Here is a 14,880-nt window from a genome sequence, read left to right on the forward strand (position 1 = left end):
ATCATGGCTCAGGTTTCTATATCTCAGTCTGCTTCCAGCCCAAAATCCAAGATCCAGCTAAATACCTAGGCTGTTCTTTCTCCAGACTACTGAGCTCATGTTCACTTCAGAGCTATCTGGGAGATCAGATCAGTGGGAGTCTCATCAGGGGTTTGGAGAGATATCATTTTTGGGATGGGCTTCAATCAAAGTGACTGCATGCATACCAGGAGTAGCACACACATCTGATCTTTCTCTGTCCCAACTCATCTTGTAAACAGGTATATAGAGAAGCAGAAAGAACAAGACAAGTCCCTTGTAAATGACTTCCTATTTCAGTAGCTAAGTGAAACCCCAGTTTTGGGTTTAAAGTGGAGGCTCAGGTTGATCACATGCTAATGTAAATATTCTGCTGGTTCAGCTATCTTTTCCCATTGGACTCATGGATGGACTCATGATCACAGTATGAAATAAAGAGAACCAGTGATGCTTCTCAAGATTCAGGGCCATCAGAGAGGCTCAGTCCTGAAGTCATCATGTCCACAGCATCCCACAACCAATTGAGGGGAGGACAAATGTACGTCTTATATTGTCTTGTTAAATGAGAGAAGCTCTGTCGTAAAGAGCAGCCTGTCCACATGGCTGCTCACAGCATTTGTTCTGCACAGGGTCACCTTTCCTCAGACAGGATATCCTACAAATGTGCAGCTCCAGCAGGTGTTTTGCAGTCAGTCTACAATTTTCTATAGATCAGTTTCTCAGGAGTCCACAAACCAGCACAAAGTTCATATGCCAGAGCACAAGTTCAAAAACATAAACGTTATGACAGATGCCCTTCAGCACTGAGACCACTTAGCCAATTAGGTCAGGAAAAATTATCTTTCTCTTATTAGGTGTACTGCAAGCCAAGTGTACAAATGTCTGTCAGATCATTCCAAGCTGATGTCTATTACAGTATGTTTCCAAGATAACCATTTAACACTGCTCAGTTTTAGCAAGTATCTTTGAGTTATATTTTTAATTTCATTTTGTGAGTAAAAAGATTGCATTTTAACAGGGATCTGTAACATATTCATGTCAGTAAGCAGTGAAGAGTTAAATCAGATTATTAGTTTCATGCTGAAATCAACCTATGCTGAAAGTAACCAACCATCCTTGCTCTCTTTTGTATGATCTTACTTCTTCCCTTTCTTTGGAACAGTTAATACTTAACTTGAACAAATCTCTGCTTGTTTGGACATTTAGATTTGAGGAACAGACCAAGACAGATGGTTTCTATTGATTAATGGATTGTACTAAATGGTGTGACATGCCCTTTAAATGGAATTTACAAGTAATATATTGTATGGCAACTGCATTATTAATGATTTTGATACCTGGTATTTGTGTCTTCCTACTCGGAATTCTTCTTATTTATTCTGGTGAAGGTAGAGGGCAAAAGCTGGTTTCCTCCTGCTTGCTGGCTTTTGTTCTCACAGTCATATATATTCCTAGGTTTATTCCCCTTATTCACATTATGTCTAGCCTGACAATTTTCCTAACTGTATGCAAGCCCAAGAAGGAAAAAAAAAATTTCTCTTGCAAGAAAATTGCCAAAGTCTCTAGATAAATATACCTATGTAAGAATTCAAAGTGACTGGAGAGTTCACTCATCATTATTAAAAGATGTTTACAGTCCTACATAAAAAACAAACAGAGAGAATCAATCCTGATTTTCACTTGGGGATTTTTATTAGTTAAAACTTTCTCTGCTTATTTTTCCTGCCTTTGAGAGGCAGCTTGCAGTGCATATATGCTATTTTGTTTACAAAGAAGTAGACTTAGGTATGGAAGACTGAAATAAAAGGCAAAGTGAAATTAAAAAGCAATTAAACAAGAAGGAAAACTTAAAAAACAGTATTGTTCGGTTCTTATTATTCAGTCTTTTTAGGAAAGAATTTTGAACTCAGGGAAACAGAGGGATAATTCACAGAAAACAAAGACATTGCAGAAAAAAATTTAGTCAGTCTTCACAGGCAAAGGCATCAGGGAGATGTTTACTTCAGACCCTTTCCTAAGTCATTGGAAGAAAAAATATGGTGTAAACCTGATGAATCAAACAACAATCAATCATAAGAATCTGGCTGACACACTGAGGAAACTTCTTAGCAAAGTAACTTGCAAGAGTAGAAGTGGCACATCCTACTCATTAAGGTATTTTGCTGTTATCATTAAAACCAAGGACCTGGCTCACAACAGGTAAGCAGACCAAGCAGCTTCACAGAATACTGAATATCAGATACTGAAATCAGTCTTTGCTTAAACAGGTTGGAATGATTCAAGGAATGACAGATTAGAGCTATCACCTGGCATGTGTAACTAAATAAACATGATATGACAAGGACTGGAAGTAATTGAAAGTCAGAAGTGCAACTTGGGAAAATTTGAATTTGTAAAAATAATTTACCCATTTTGGAATAAACATTCTAGCTTCCAAAATGAGAGAATGGGAAATAAAACCCATAAGCAATTCCCTGAAAAAACCAAAACATTCAGTGCTACAATTTTCCAGGAAGTCCCAGATTCTCACAGGGGCATAGTTTAAGTTCACCTCCATCTCCAGCGCTGCTGGACATAGGAACAGACTGGGAATGACATGGACACAAATTTTAGGAGGAGCATCCAGGGACAGACACCAAGCTCAGAAGTCAGGGATCTTTCATGTTCACCTCTGCAGCAGGAATCTGGCAAGCCTGATCCTTTGAGCCAGTCTGACGTGGTAAATTTGTCTCAGAATGGAAGATGCTTGAAGGGCTCTGAATGAGAAATCCAGACAAGTTAAACCTTTTTTTTTTTTGAAAATAAAATTCCCCTACTACCATGCAAAAAAAATTAAAATTAGCTTTTTTTTTTTTTCAGATTAAAATAGTCAGTGTTATGGAACAACATATTGGTCCAACAGAGAAAGGAAGAGAAGTAATTACCATTGGTGACGGGCATGTGTAAAAGTGTGGGTGTGCTCTCTGCTGAGCATGTCAGTACACAAACTTAAACCCTATGAAATAATTGTACTGTTCTACCCCATGCCATGGTGCGACATACAAAATCTCAGTATTTCAAAAGACCACTATAAGAAGAACAAATACTGAACAGGGCTGTAAAAGCTTTGAACGATGAAGTAAAAATAGATACAATTCAATATTCATCAAAGTAATTTCAGGGAAAATTGCTGCATTCCAAGAACAAATATTACTTACAAGCATTTAATTCATCTAGAGAGAATTTTTCAAACCATTACTGTCTCAGAAAAATTCACCTGAACGACATCTTTTAAAAATTAAACCAGAGAAGGGAGCTTTTTCTCCACCAGTTCCTCAGTCTCCAAGCAGTGTTTGAACAGTCCACAGAAGACACTGGAAACATTTTTGTAAACTCTGCAACTCTTCACATCTTGTGCAGCACTTTAAGCAAACAAGGACAGAGAAGAAGATGAGTTTTTAAGCCTAATCACCTTCTCAGGTGTTTTCATGCAGAAGTTGAATTTTCTTGAATCCATTTATTGAGTGAAATTTATTGAATTTCCTTAAACTGGAGATTATTTTGGCCTTTGTTTTTGCATCATTAAGCAAGTTTGTTTTCCTGTTTAACATCAGGGTTTACACCATTTTCAATAGCATGGTACATGTCTTCCATGTTCCAGTTCAATGTCAAACTTCCTAGGATGCCAACTGTGCTTAGGTGCACAAAACTTCATCTCTCACACGTGTATAGCTTCACAGTAAAATGAAATGTTACTCACAAAGCAACAACGTACATTGGAGAAAAGATTCCCACTATGAAAAAACTTACTGGTTTTGTAGGATCCATAAGAACTGGATAAAATAAGAACTCATCTGATATGCAAGGTCAGTCTATATAGAAACTTACCCAAACTACTTCAGGTTTTAAAAATTTGTTATAATCTGTTTTCCAAGTTGCATTAATTGATTTCTTTTTACAATCTCTTTATTTAGACCACAAAAAAAAAAAAGTGTCTTATATAAAGACAGTAAGTATAAGAAGTTTTTCTAAGAAAATAAACATGGTATTATGGAATTTTTACATCATTAATGAAAATACAACACAAATTACAGTTTCTAATCTAACAATGGAAAGAAATGGAAAAAAAAATGCCTTGAAAACTTATCTGGACAAATTGCTAAGCAGGGATTCTGTAACATTTTATCCACTTATCTGCAGGGTTTTTTACAGTAAGCCATTATTTCAAATGGATTTCATTGACTTTTAAGTTAAAGATAAGTGGTAAAGTTGAAAACCTTTTATTCCTTTTTCAACTGAAGTAATGATACCAATTGAGGAACATGATAATTTTTTTCCAGAAGTGTGCTATTTCCTTATAACTCACAAGATTTTTATAACAGAAATTAAACTGACAAAGAAAAACATGGAAAAGAAATAAAGTAAATTTACTGATGGAATCACTTTCAGAAAATGTGTAAACAATCTGGTGTATTTAATTACTTTTTCAAAGATAACAGAGCAAAGAAATGTGTTTCTTTCATTAACCTACCCAGTCCTATGTTTCAGGTTACTGCTTAGGAGATGCTAATATATTTGTTTGTTGAGTCTAGAGCTAGCAGATGTCCATGAAGAAAAAGGAAACAGTCTCCTCTATCAAAAGTTTTCTCATTTGCTTCTTAAAACAAAGTGAAGAGTCATATTACTGTCTTCAGGAAGCTAACAAATTATTTTTAATTCTCCTGATTTACCACCATTGCAAATTGAACTTACATGCAAACAAAACATAATTAACTATAGGTTTTCCTATAATAACTTATTTCCATTCACCTCTAAGTCACTTCTTTGACCCAAATGATTTCTTTCTGAACTGATTTTTTACACATTCTCTAAAGATTTCTTTTTCAAGGGACAATACTTGTAAAGGAGTGCAGATTTTCTGAAGCTCACTTTACACAAAGACAAAAATATAAATTCTACAAAAATATATACATAAACTCATGTATATACAGTGAAAATACAAAAATCAGAAGTTTATGGACACTTCACTGAAGAAATAATGGTGTCTAAAATTCAAATTCCTATCTTTGGACCTTCTGTGGACAAACTCAATGTCCACAAAGCAAAAACCCCACCATCACCACATCAGAAATGAATGTGGCACATGGTAACCACAGTTCTCATTGCCAGAATGATTTGGAGGTGAAACACTTGCAGCATGTCACATATTCCCAGCACCATTCCCACTAAACAGGTGGTGTTGCTATGTCGGAGTGAGCCATGGCCACAGTCAGCATCCTGGTGACAGGGTCTAGTCTGTGAGGTGCCATGGCAACTGAACTACCTTTCCTCTTCTTCATCCTACCTTGCCAAAAAGCATTAGCAGAAAAAGATTCGCTGTTGTACTTTTTCCTTCATAACAATGTTGATTTTAAGAGGATTTAAGTTTGAAGAGAAAGAAGTCAGCACCCTGACTTGAGAGTCAGGGATTGCCCCAAATGAGAATGCCCCATTTCTTTCAGCATCTCTCGAAAGAAAAATTACCTCTTTGTAATTAATACATTTTTGTGTGCTTTTGGAGAAAAAAATCAAACAAAACACACCAATCAAAATAAGACAGAGACAGTAATCTTCTTCTCCATGGGACATGTTAAACAATGCATATATATATATATATATATAGTATTTTTATTATCTTTATATATATATATATATATATATATATATATATATAAAGATAATAAAAATACTAAATATTTCATCCCCTTTGAGAATGGGAGAAAACTATGAACAAGGATAATGGAGGAATGAGACAACAGACAGAAAGATTAAAATTTAAAAAAAAATGCAAACCTGGTAATTCAAAATAGACTGTCACTGGATTGTAGCAAGTTTTATATTTAAGAAATGCCTGATTGCATTTAAAACTCAAGCTGAGTCCCATCTACTTCAAGACCGGAGGCCAAAGATGTTTAGCCTTTCCTCCACTCCACCACAATGAACCCCTCTGCGTGCTGATTGCCCAGGCTCTGGCTTGTACTGATAAATAAGCAGCAGGTTCCTGCAGCATCATCACTGCACACCCCACCAGCACTGATGTGTCTGCAATGCCAAATTTCTGTGGGAATCGTGCTCTGACCAACCAGTCCAGAGCATTGTCCAGCCTTGGGAAAACACCTGCTCTTCCCAGGGGTGCCTGAGACCTTTTGGTGGGGTGAAAATGGCTCCAAAGTGCTTACAAAGACAGGAGGCCTCCCTCCTTTGACTTTGAAAAGAAGAAGTGCTCTCCCTTTCCTCAGGAAGCAAAAGGTCAGGAAATATGTACATTTAAATGGAAATAGTGCTAACACCAGGAGCAGCTCATAATTAAGGATTATTATCCAGCAATATGGAATGATTGATACAGAGTTGAACCTAATGACTTTAGAGATGATTAGGTCATTTTGTCACCAGAAGTTTACTCTGTCTGTAGACACAAAAATCTGTTTTCCTTAACCACTGCAAAGCTCTGCATGACGCCTGATGGGTAGGAAAGAGAGTTTAAACTGTGACTCTGTAATGCACTGTGATATAAGCTGAGCACATGGGAGATAAATGTTGAAACCAAAGAGAAAACTTGGCATTTGTTTAGGTAAGCAAGCTGAAGCACAACTGAGGATAGGTTTGACTGTCTTTCAGGAATTTCTGCATCAGACTTGAGTGCCACATCTGAAACCTGTGAGGTTTGAATTGAATTTACTGTTTTCAATAATTACAAGAACACTTTTTTCCATTAAAATTTTTTCATTTGAAGCAAAGTTCAGAAAATGTTTGGAGACAAAAATGTGCAAGCAAAACAACAAAAAACCTTTCTAGGTGAAAATGTCAGAAATACCTAAATGAGGTGATAAAGACTAACATACCTGTAAGAAATACAGTCTTTTGACCTGATTCAATACAGAACAGAAAAATCTACTTGTACTTTTAAAGGCAACAAGCCCTAATCACCTACTTAATCTAATTATGTTCTCGCATGCTTCCCTCAATGCAGAGGAAAAAATCCTACCTAAGTGCATTGCTGAACCAAATATTCAATAATGACCTTTGAGTCGTTGCAAATGAGTCCTGAGTGAATGTTGAGTCAGCAGAGCTGCTGGGACTCCTGGGTCTTCTTCTTCATAATCAAGACAAATACAAGCAAAAATGAGCTCTTCTCCCTTTGCCCTCAGAGGTGGGAGGTATCTCACAAATCTCACCTATGAAATCTTCATTGCTGTGCAAAGTGCAACACACCTCCAGTTGCTTTATACCCTGAGCTCAGGTAGGTACATGAGCTGGACACCATCACTCCAGGAATGGGGAAATAATCAGAGGAGATGATGCACTGGAGGGCAGCCCCCCGAGGGAGAAGGGAAGAACAGGGAGGTATCAGGAGGCCGTGCCTGATGCCATCTGTCATTACTGCAGCTGCTTCATGGAAGACACTGTAATAGAACCCTACTAATTTCTTTGTAAAGTATCTCATTAGTCCCTCCCTTCCCGAGCTGCCTCTCTATTAAAATGTGATAAATTAATTCTGCCATTCCCAGTTCCAGCCTGTCCCCTGACTGAGATGTAGATGAGTCATGCTGGCCAGGACTCAAGATGGAGATAATTATACAGGGCCAGGGAAAGTATTTCATTTGCTGGCTGCTGAGCTGCCCTGTCAGTAGTGAACTCAAGATCTCCCATCCCTCCTTTTGCTCTAGGAAACTCTGGACAGAGAATAAGAGGGTATGGAAAATGAATGTTCCCTTGTGAAAATATTCCATACCCAGGTTCTGCATAGCAATGCTATTGTAACAGACATCTGACTGGCCAGGAGCAGTGAACTTGAGGGGTTTGATACTGGGACCAGATTTCAGTGCTGTGCAGGGTGTTCAGTTCCCAGCTGGGTCACACAGTGACCCCTGGGTGCAGGACAGTGCCTGTGAGTGCTATGCACTGATGCACACGCTGGTGTGAGTGCTCTCTGTGCCTCTCATGGGGGTGCCTGCCTGTGCCAGCTGTGCAGAAAGGACATGCTGCAGGGCTGCAGCCAAGGCTCTGACCTTCCCCTCTGCAGTTAGTGCTGCTTCTGAGAGCAAAACTTCCCCCTCTGTGTGGGTATTTCCGACTTCATCACACACACACTCACACACAAGCACACTCTGCTGACTTCCCGTGGGCATTTCATTCCTGGCAGGCAGTTTATGGGTCATAGTGAATCTGAGGATTTGACTGATTTTTCTTTTAGCACATTGCTCTCTTAAACACTGACAGGATCTCAGAGCCCCTGCTACTTTTCACAGCCAGCTAAGTGATGCACTGATGTCTCGCCAGCTACATTTGAATTCAGTTTTGTGCAAGACAGAAGCATCTCTTAGATGTGCTGGATTTTGGTTGCATAAGGAAAGAAAAGCAAAAAGTTATGAGTAATCTGAGGAAAAATAAAGCACCTTATTTTATCCACGCTAACCTTCATTAGCAAAAATAAAGCAACCTTCTTCACTACGATAATCACTGTCCTCCCTTTTTTTTTTTTTCAGGACAAGGAATAACTGACATCAGAGCTAAAAAAGATTTTTTTTTTGTTTAAATTTATATATTATGCTTCATTTACATCAGAACAACAGCCACCCTAAGGAAAGGCCTCATATTTCCCACTGTTCTACTGTGCAATAGTTGAGAGAAAATTAAATTCACAACAAATGTTGTATATGTTTGAATAATGTCTATTCTCCATATCTCCCACACTTTAAGTGTTGCCCTTAAACAGAAGCAGAGTCATTTCATATATGTATGCTGCCTTTAGCAGGCAGGGCCACTAGCAAGTGTTTTACAGGATACCCAGACAGAGTCCCCCAGAGTGGAGGCTGCCCAGGAAACCTGGGATTGTAGGAACTCTCTGGTAGAAATAACACTCAAATGTATAACCAAGTAACTGAAAAAATTTTATAAGAGATTTAAAAAATCAAATCGACTACAGTACAGATGTTCCCCTCTTTTCTTATGTGTCCCAAAATGTCTTTTTTCTCTTTTTATTTCCTTTTGTCTTTTTCAATATATTCTTTTATATACGAAGTGTTTTCAGTCTAACAGTGCAACAAACAAGAAGATCAGCATGGATCAGCACACAGCAGAGGCAATGTCTCTGGGAGAGAGCATGGTTCTGGTGGATAATTCACCATATAACAGAAAGAAACAGGAAGAAGAAATTGTGAAGGCAAATGTCTCTGACCCTCTCAAAGATGTCTCTCCACCTCTCTGTCCACCTTATTCCCTGCATTTACCATCCAGGCAATTGCTTTGGTGAGCAAAGAGTAATTCTACAGCCTGCCCAGGAACCTGTAGGGGTAAAGCTCTTCCAAATATCCATGACAGCTTTCCCACATCACACCCAAACTGGCTGTTTGCTGGGTGGCTGAGCCAGGGTCACAGCACAGGGACCTCATTGTTGCCATCTGTAGAAGCAAAGACATGGCCAGTGAATCCTAGGGAATGCAAGACACTGAAACAATGTCTTCATGTCTGAGCAAATATAAAACACACAGTGGTGTAAATGATATGCAAAACTGAGAACAGAAAGGGCATCATCCATTCAGGGAAAGAACGGGAAAGAGATACCAAATGGGAGGAGACTGCAACCACTAAGACAATTCAGCTGATTTAGAGCCCTGAAGTTTGCCCTTAAAATGAACACAATAGAGAGAAATTGCTGCATGGTTTACAAATTATTAACCTTTGGTATTCAGATTCAAAATAGAAGCCATAGCTGGCAGTGGTCTGCTGGTTTCAAGTAAATATTTTAACATGGTCAGATCTTTTTTCTACACTCTTCCAAGATAATATCCTAATCACTAGCTTTATCTCCATCTCCAAATCTGTTCTAGATGATGTGACATAGCCACTGGAGTACAGAAAGGAAATATCATTGTTGCACTTTGCTAATTCCCCAGCTGCTGAGCTATCCATACTTTTTTCTGGGTTTTCTTCCATATTGACTTTATAGAATATTAGAAAATAAGGCTTGTCTATGAATACCTGTAGCATTCATTCATCTTTTCGTGTATTTGCATGCTCTACACTGGGTGTCATGTGCTCACACTTACCAGTAGAGAGTGAAGAAAGTGGGAGGTGATATATTATTGCAAGGTATTCTGTAATTTTCACATAAGTTGAATTTTGAAAGTTGCTGTGGATAGAGGTGTTGAAAGGGTGCTGGCTTCTAAGTGCATGTGGGAAGTTTGCAACAAAGACTTGCTTTTTGATCTCCTCTTGAAATCTCTTCTCCTTTTTAAATAAAAGCAGAACCATGCTATGAATACAGGTAGGTGCTTTGTGAATTTTCAGTACACTGCTGCTTCTGTAAAACCTCTACAGATTAAGCTTCCAGACCTGTAATTTTCATTTCTCTCCACATATTAACATTCCTAGATATATGGTATGGTCCGCTACTCATGTTTTCATTTAACAATTTCACTCTATATCCTTATGGAAATGTTTTGTCTAAATAACATGTATACACCAAACTGCAAACTACAGCCAGTTTCATTTGTCTGTCTCAGGAGGGTGGAGAGCTAAGAAAATTATGATAGCACATAACTCAGTACATCCAGAGAAGCTGAATATTTTGAATTGGATTGCTGAGACACAGGTGCCAATCCCTTTATTCAGAAGAGAACCTCTGGATTACATTTGGGCTGTACCTTTTGCTTTTAGCATCAGCTGCACAGAAAATATAATTGAAGAGATCTGAAACTAAATGGTTTTGAATTAAGCTTTTATAAGAAATTAGACCTAAGAATTTGAACATTGCTTTCTCCAGATATCACATGGTCAAGAATATGCGTTCCCTGCATCCCTTCAGCTCTCCCTCCCTTCCTGTGGAAGAGACTTGGGATGCTGAGGTAGCATAAAGGGGCTGTACGAAACATCCAGGAGCAGAAAATTCTCCAGTTGATAGGAAATGACCTTTCAATCCCAGCAATCACAAGCTGATTCTTGCCTTGTGCCCTTTCCCTGGTACAAAGAAAGGTGATATCTCAGGGCCAGTGGCTGTGACAGAGAGGAGTTACACCATGAGTTTTTGATGGCACAGAGGCTATTAAAGGGTGCCAACCAAGCATTGGAATTAGCGTAGCACAGGCAAGCAACATTTGAATTTGGGCTGGCCCTCCTCATAAAGGAAACATGAGTGGATTTATGAAAATCACACAAAGATTACAGAGGGTGGGTGATGTCTGTATTCCTTGATTTGTTAAACAAAATCTTTCTCTTTCCATTTTTTGCCCACAACTTGCATCAGTATTTATAAGTAATTCCATTTTTATTCTAAAATATTGTGACCAATGTGATTACATCACTTCTGTTCTCCCTCCATCTCTGCCTACATTTTCATGGAGCAATCTACCCTCAAGTGGGGATGAGAAGAGAGAACAGGCAGAGAATGAAAGCACAGTTGTTTAATATAAAAAAATCTGCTATGTTGGATTCTGTAAATGTATGTATAGCCAATAATTACTAGAAATGAAGCATAGATCCTCAGAAAAAAAGAAAACTTTACATATGTATATGTTGGTATATTTATATGTGTATATATACATATATATACACGCACATTTATATGTGTGCGTGTGTGTGTGTGTGTCCTTTTATACTGCAAACAAACAACTATAATTTTCACTAATCAAAGACAAATCAAAGACATTTCAGGTAGAGGTCCAACCTGTGGCCAGCCCCACACTAGGACAGGCTTCAGATATTGCCACCTTGAGAAATTACCACTGCCACAATAGTAACATATTTTTCCAATTAGTTTCAGGGAGGAAATGAGACATTTTTCTTTGCTAATGCCTCTCTCTCTTCCTCTGCTTGCCCATCCATTTCATGCTTCCTGATGGTGCTCAGGAGGCTGTCAGGTTCCCTCCAGCACACTTCCTGCTTCCACCCAGCAGGAATAAACTGTTAGCGCTTTGTTTGAAATGATTCCTGAGAAGTCTGATTCCTCTCACCAAAATGTGAATAATTGTAGCATTTGACTCTTGGCTTCCTCCTCGGGGATCCTTCTGAGTTAAATAGTTATTGAATTTATCCTTACAGAGATTGCCAAGGAAAACTTTATTTGAAGGACAGTGGGGGGAACAAACTGTTTGCTGAACTGAAAAAAGTTTGAAATACTATAAAGGGAGAGAAAAAGTCCCATAATGGAAGGTGGAAATCTAGGACAGACAAATCAGGCCATAAAATGTAAGATCAACACAGCAGTGGGAAGCAGGAAAGCATATCCTGGGCCAAACACACCAATGGAGACTATTACACACACTGACCTCAGATGTCATGAACAACGTGCATCTGCAAACCACCTCATACTCCAAAGTCCCACATCACACCAAGCTCAGCAAGTCCGTGCTGGAAATTAAGAGGCCTGTGTCAACAGCAGTTAAGTGTTCAGCATATGAATCTAAGATACAGACATCTTCAAACCAGTCTCTCATTTCTAAACTAAGGGCATTGCTTTTCCTATTTTAAACACCAAGAATGTGGCTCTAAGTAAGGAAAAAGTGATCGTCCTTCTCAACACATCTGCTTAGCGTATGCCTTTTAATTGCACAACATCCAGTCCAGTGAAGAGGCAGAAAAGCATGGCAGAAAGAGCACAGCTCTAAGAAAGGGGGCTGAACTCTCTCCGTGAAGTACTAACAAGGCTCCTTGAATAACAGTAACTGTTATTCAAGTGAAATGCTAATGAGCTCCATCCAACACAGGCGGCTTCAAACTTCCCAGTCCCTTTCAAGTGCAAAGCTCAGATGTGATTTTCAACCCTTCTGGTTTCCATCTGAAAAAGATGAGCATAAGTACTTGGAAGAAAGTTGCTTTCCAGGTGTTCTAGCAACAGTCGTCTGTAAAAGGTGTTGGAGCAAAAAAAGCCTGCTTTCTGTTGTATTTTTAGTTTAGCAGTGAAAGTTGGTAGGTGGTCCCCTACATGGAGGAGTAGCGTCACACTTTGGCTTGCACATAAACTCTGTCACCCACCCATAGTAACGACACGGTAGCAAAAGCCTAACAGAGGACTCCTTACAACTGAAATATCCTGATTTGTTCTATTCTATTCTTTTCTATTCCTTTTTTTTTTCCCCCAAGTGAGCTGGTCAAAAATGGGAGATAGCATACAGTCCTCTTTCTACAAGGCACTGGGAAGTACAAGACTTTCAGCTTTATCTCAGCAGGCCACCTTTCCAGGTGTTTCCTCACAGCCACAAGATGTGCATATATGCAACATTGGGTTACAAGATTTGTCTCTGCTTATGCAGGAATACTGTGATTCTGATACCTGTGATTATGTTAGCCACAAAAGGCACTGACTAAGCTATTTCAGATTTGCTTCACCACAGAATCTGAACAGCTCACAAACTGATTGAAGTACATATCCTCTCATTTTTATGGTGAGGTAAAGGAATGTCAGCCTGGAACTTAGCCTAATGAGTGGAAAATAATGCACCATCAGACACAGGCCCTGTCACCTGCCCCATTGTACATACTAGAGCCCATCTGCAAGCACTCACAAGAACCCTGACAACAACAGTGATTTTCTCCATTGGCAGATGTTTTTTGTGGTGAGAACCAAGGCTGTATTCTGGTCACCAGGAAAGCATGCTTCTCTCTCATGGCTTTTCACAGTTCCAGACTGGGCCCCATAACTTCAAGGTAATATATACACCTCCACACTCACAAGTCATTTTCCTCAGTCACAAGGAACTATTGATGGCACAGCAAAAGTCTCTGCAGACAAAGACTCCCATTTTCCCCTGAATTTTCTGCCGCAGCTGACACATCTCATAAGAGTTCACAGATCCTCTGAGAGGCAGCAGAGAAAGCATGGTGGGGGGGAGACCCACCCTTGCTGACAGAATTACTGTGCAGTTTAAACCCACCATAAGACATAGGGAGGGCAATGGAGGATCAGTAGATGTGTGCTAGAGCTACAAGCCTGGGGGTACCTTGCATCTTCACTGAAGTTTAACTAAATAGTAGGATTGCCAATTGTCATCAAAATGAAAATACTGGCAAACATTGTAAGTGCTGATGAACTTTCTTCTGTGGTCTCCAGGTATTTAACTTATAGACTCAAGCCCTACCTCACTTTTCTGCATTCCTTTCTTCTGTTCACATTGTATAGACCATTGGAAAACCTACTCTATTGACAATAGGATTTTCACTGGTGTGGTGAATCTCAAAGAGAAAAGGAAGTATTAACACTTATATTGAGACTGGAAATGTGAAGTTTTACAGTCAAGCCCATAGAATATGAAATCTTTTAGTGCTTTTTGGAGTAATTTTTGAGCTTTCTACTGAATTGTGCAAATAACTTAAAAACAGGACATTATAAGCAAGCGAGTTCACAGTTATGCCACAGTTTGTGGCATATTTTGTCATTGTTTTAAAGGTTTACCCTATCCTCTCAAGGGATCTCTAAAAAGAGTTCTGTTTGTGTGTAGGAAACACTTGTGACAGTGGTCAGAAAATGGAGGTCTTACTAAGAGAAGGAAGAGAGACAGGGAAATGCTAGAACAGATTTTTATGGATTACAAAATCAAGATCAGGATCATATATGCTTTCAGAATTATTTCATTCTATATGACTAAAAATACCACTGATGACCAGGTGCTTTCCACAAAATAGTCTTCCACATTATCCCTTCCATATTCATCTGGGGGGATGAATGAGTGTGCCAAGGTGTACAGAGGAAAGGAGATGGGTCTAGGCTGTGTTCATGGTGAGTTTAGAGAAACCACTTGTTAAAGATTACCCTCTCAGATCCCAAATATCCATAAATATGAAGAAGGAAACCTGAGCTGATGACCTCCTGAGCAATAGAGTGAAAACAGAAGAAAGGAGAGGCCATAA

This window comes from Zonotrichia leucophrys, chromosome 5, assembly GCF_028769735.1.
Source record: "Zonotrichia leucophrys gambelii isolate GWCS_2022_RI chromosome 5, RI_Zleu_2.0, whole genome shotgun sequence".
Taxonomy (NCBI): Eukaryota; Metazoa; Chordata; class Aves; order Passeriformes; family Passerellidae; genus Zonotrichia; species Zonotrichia leucophrys.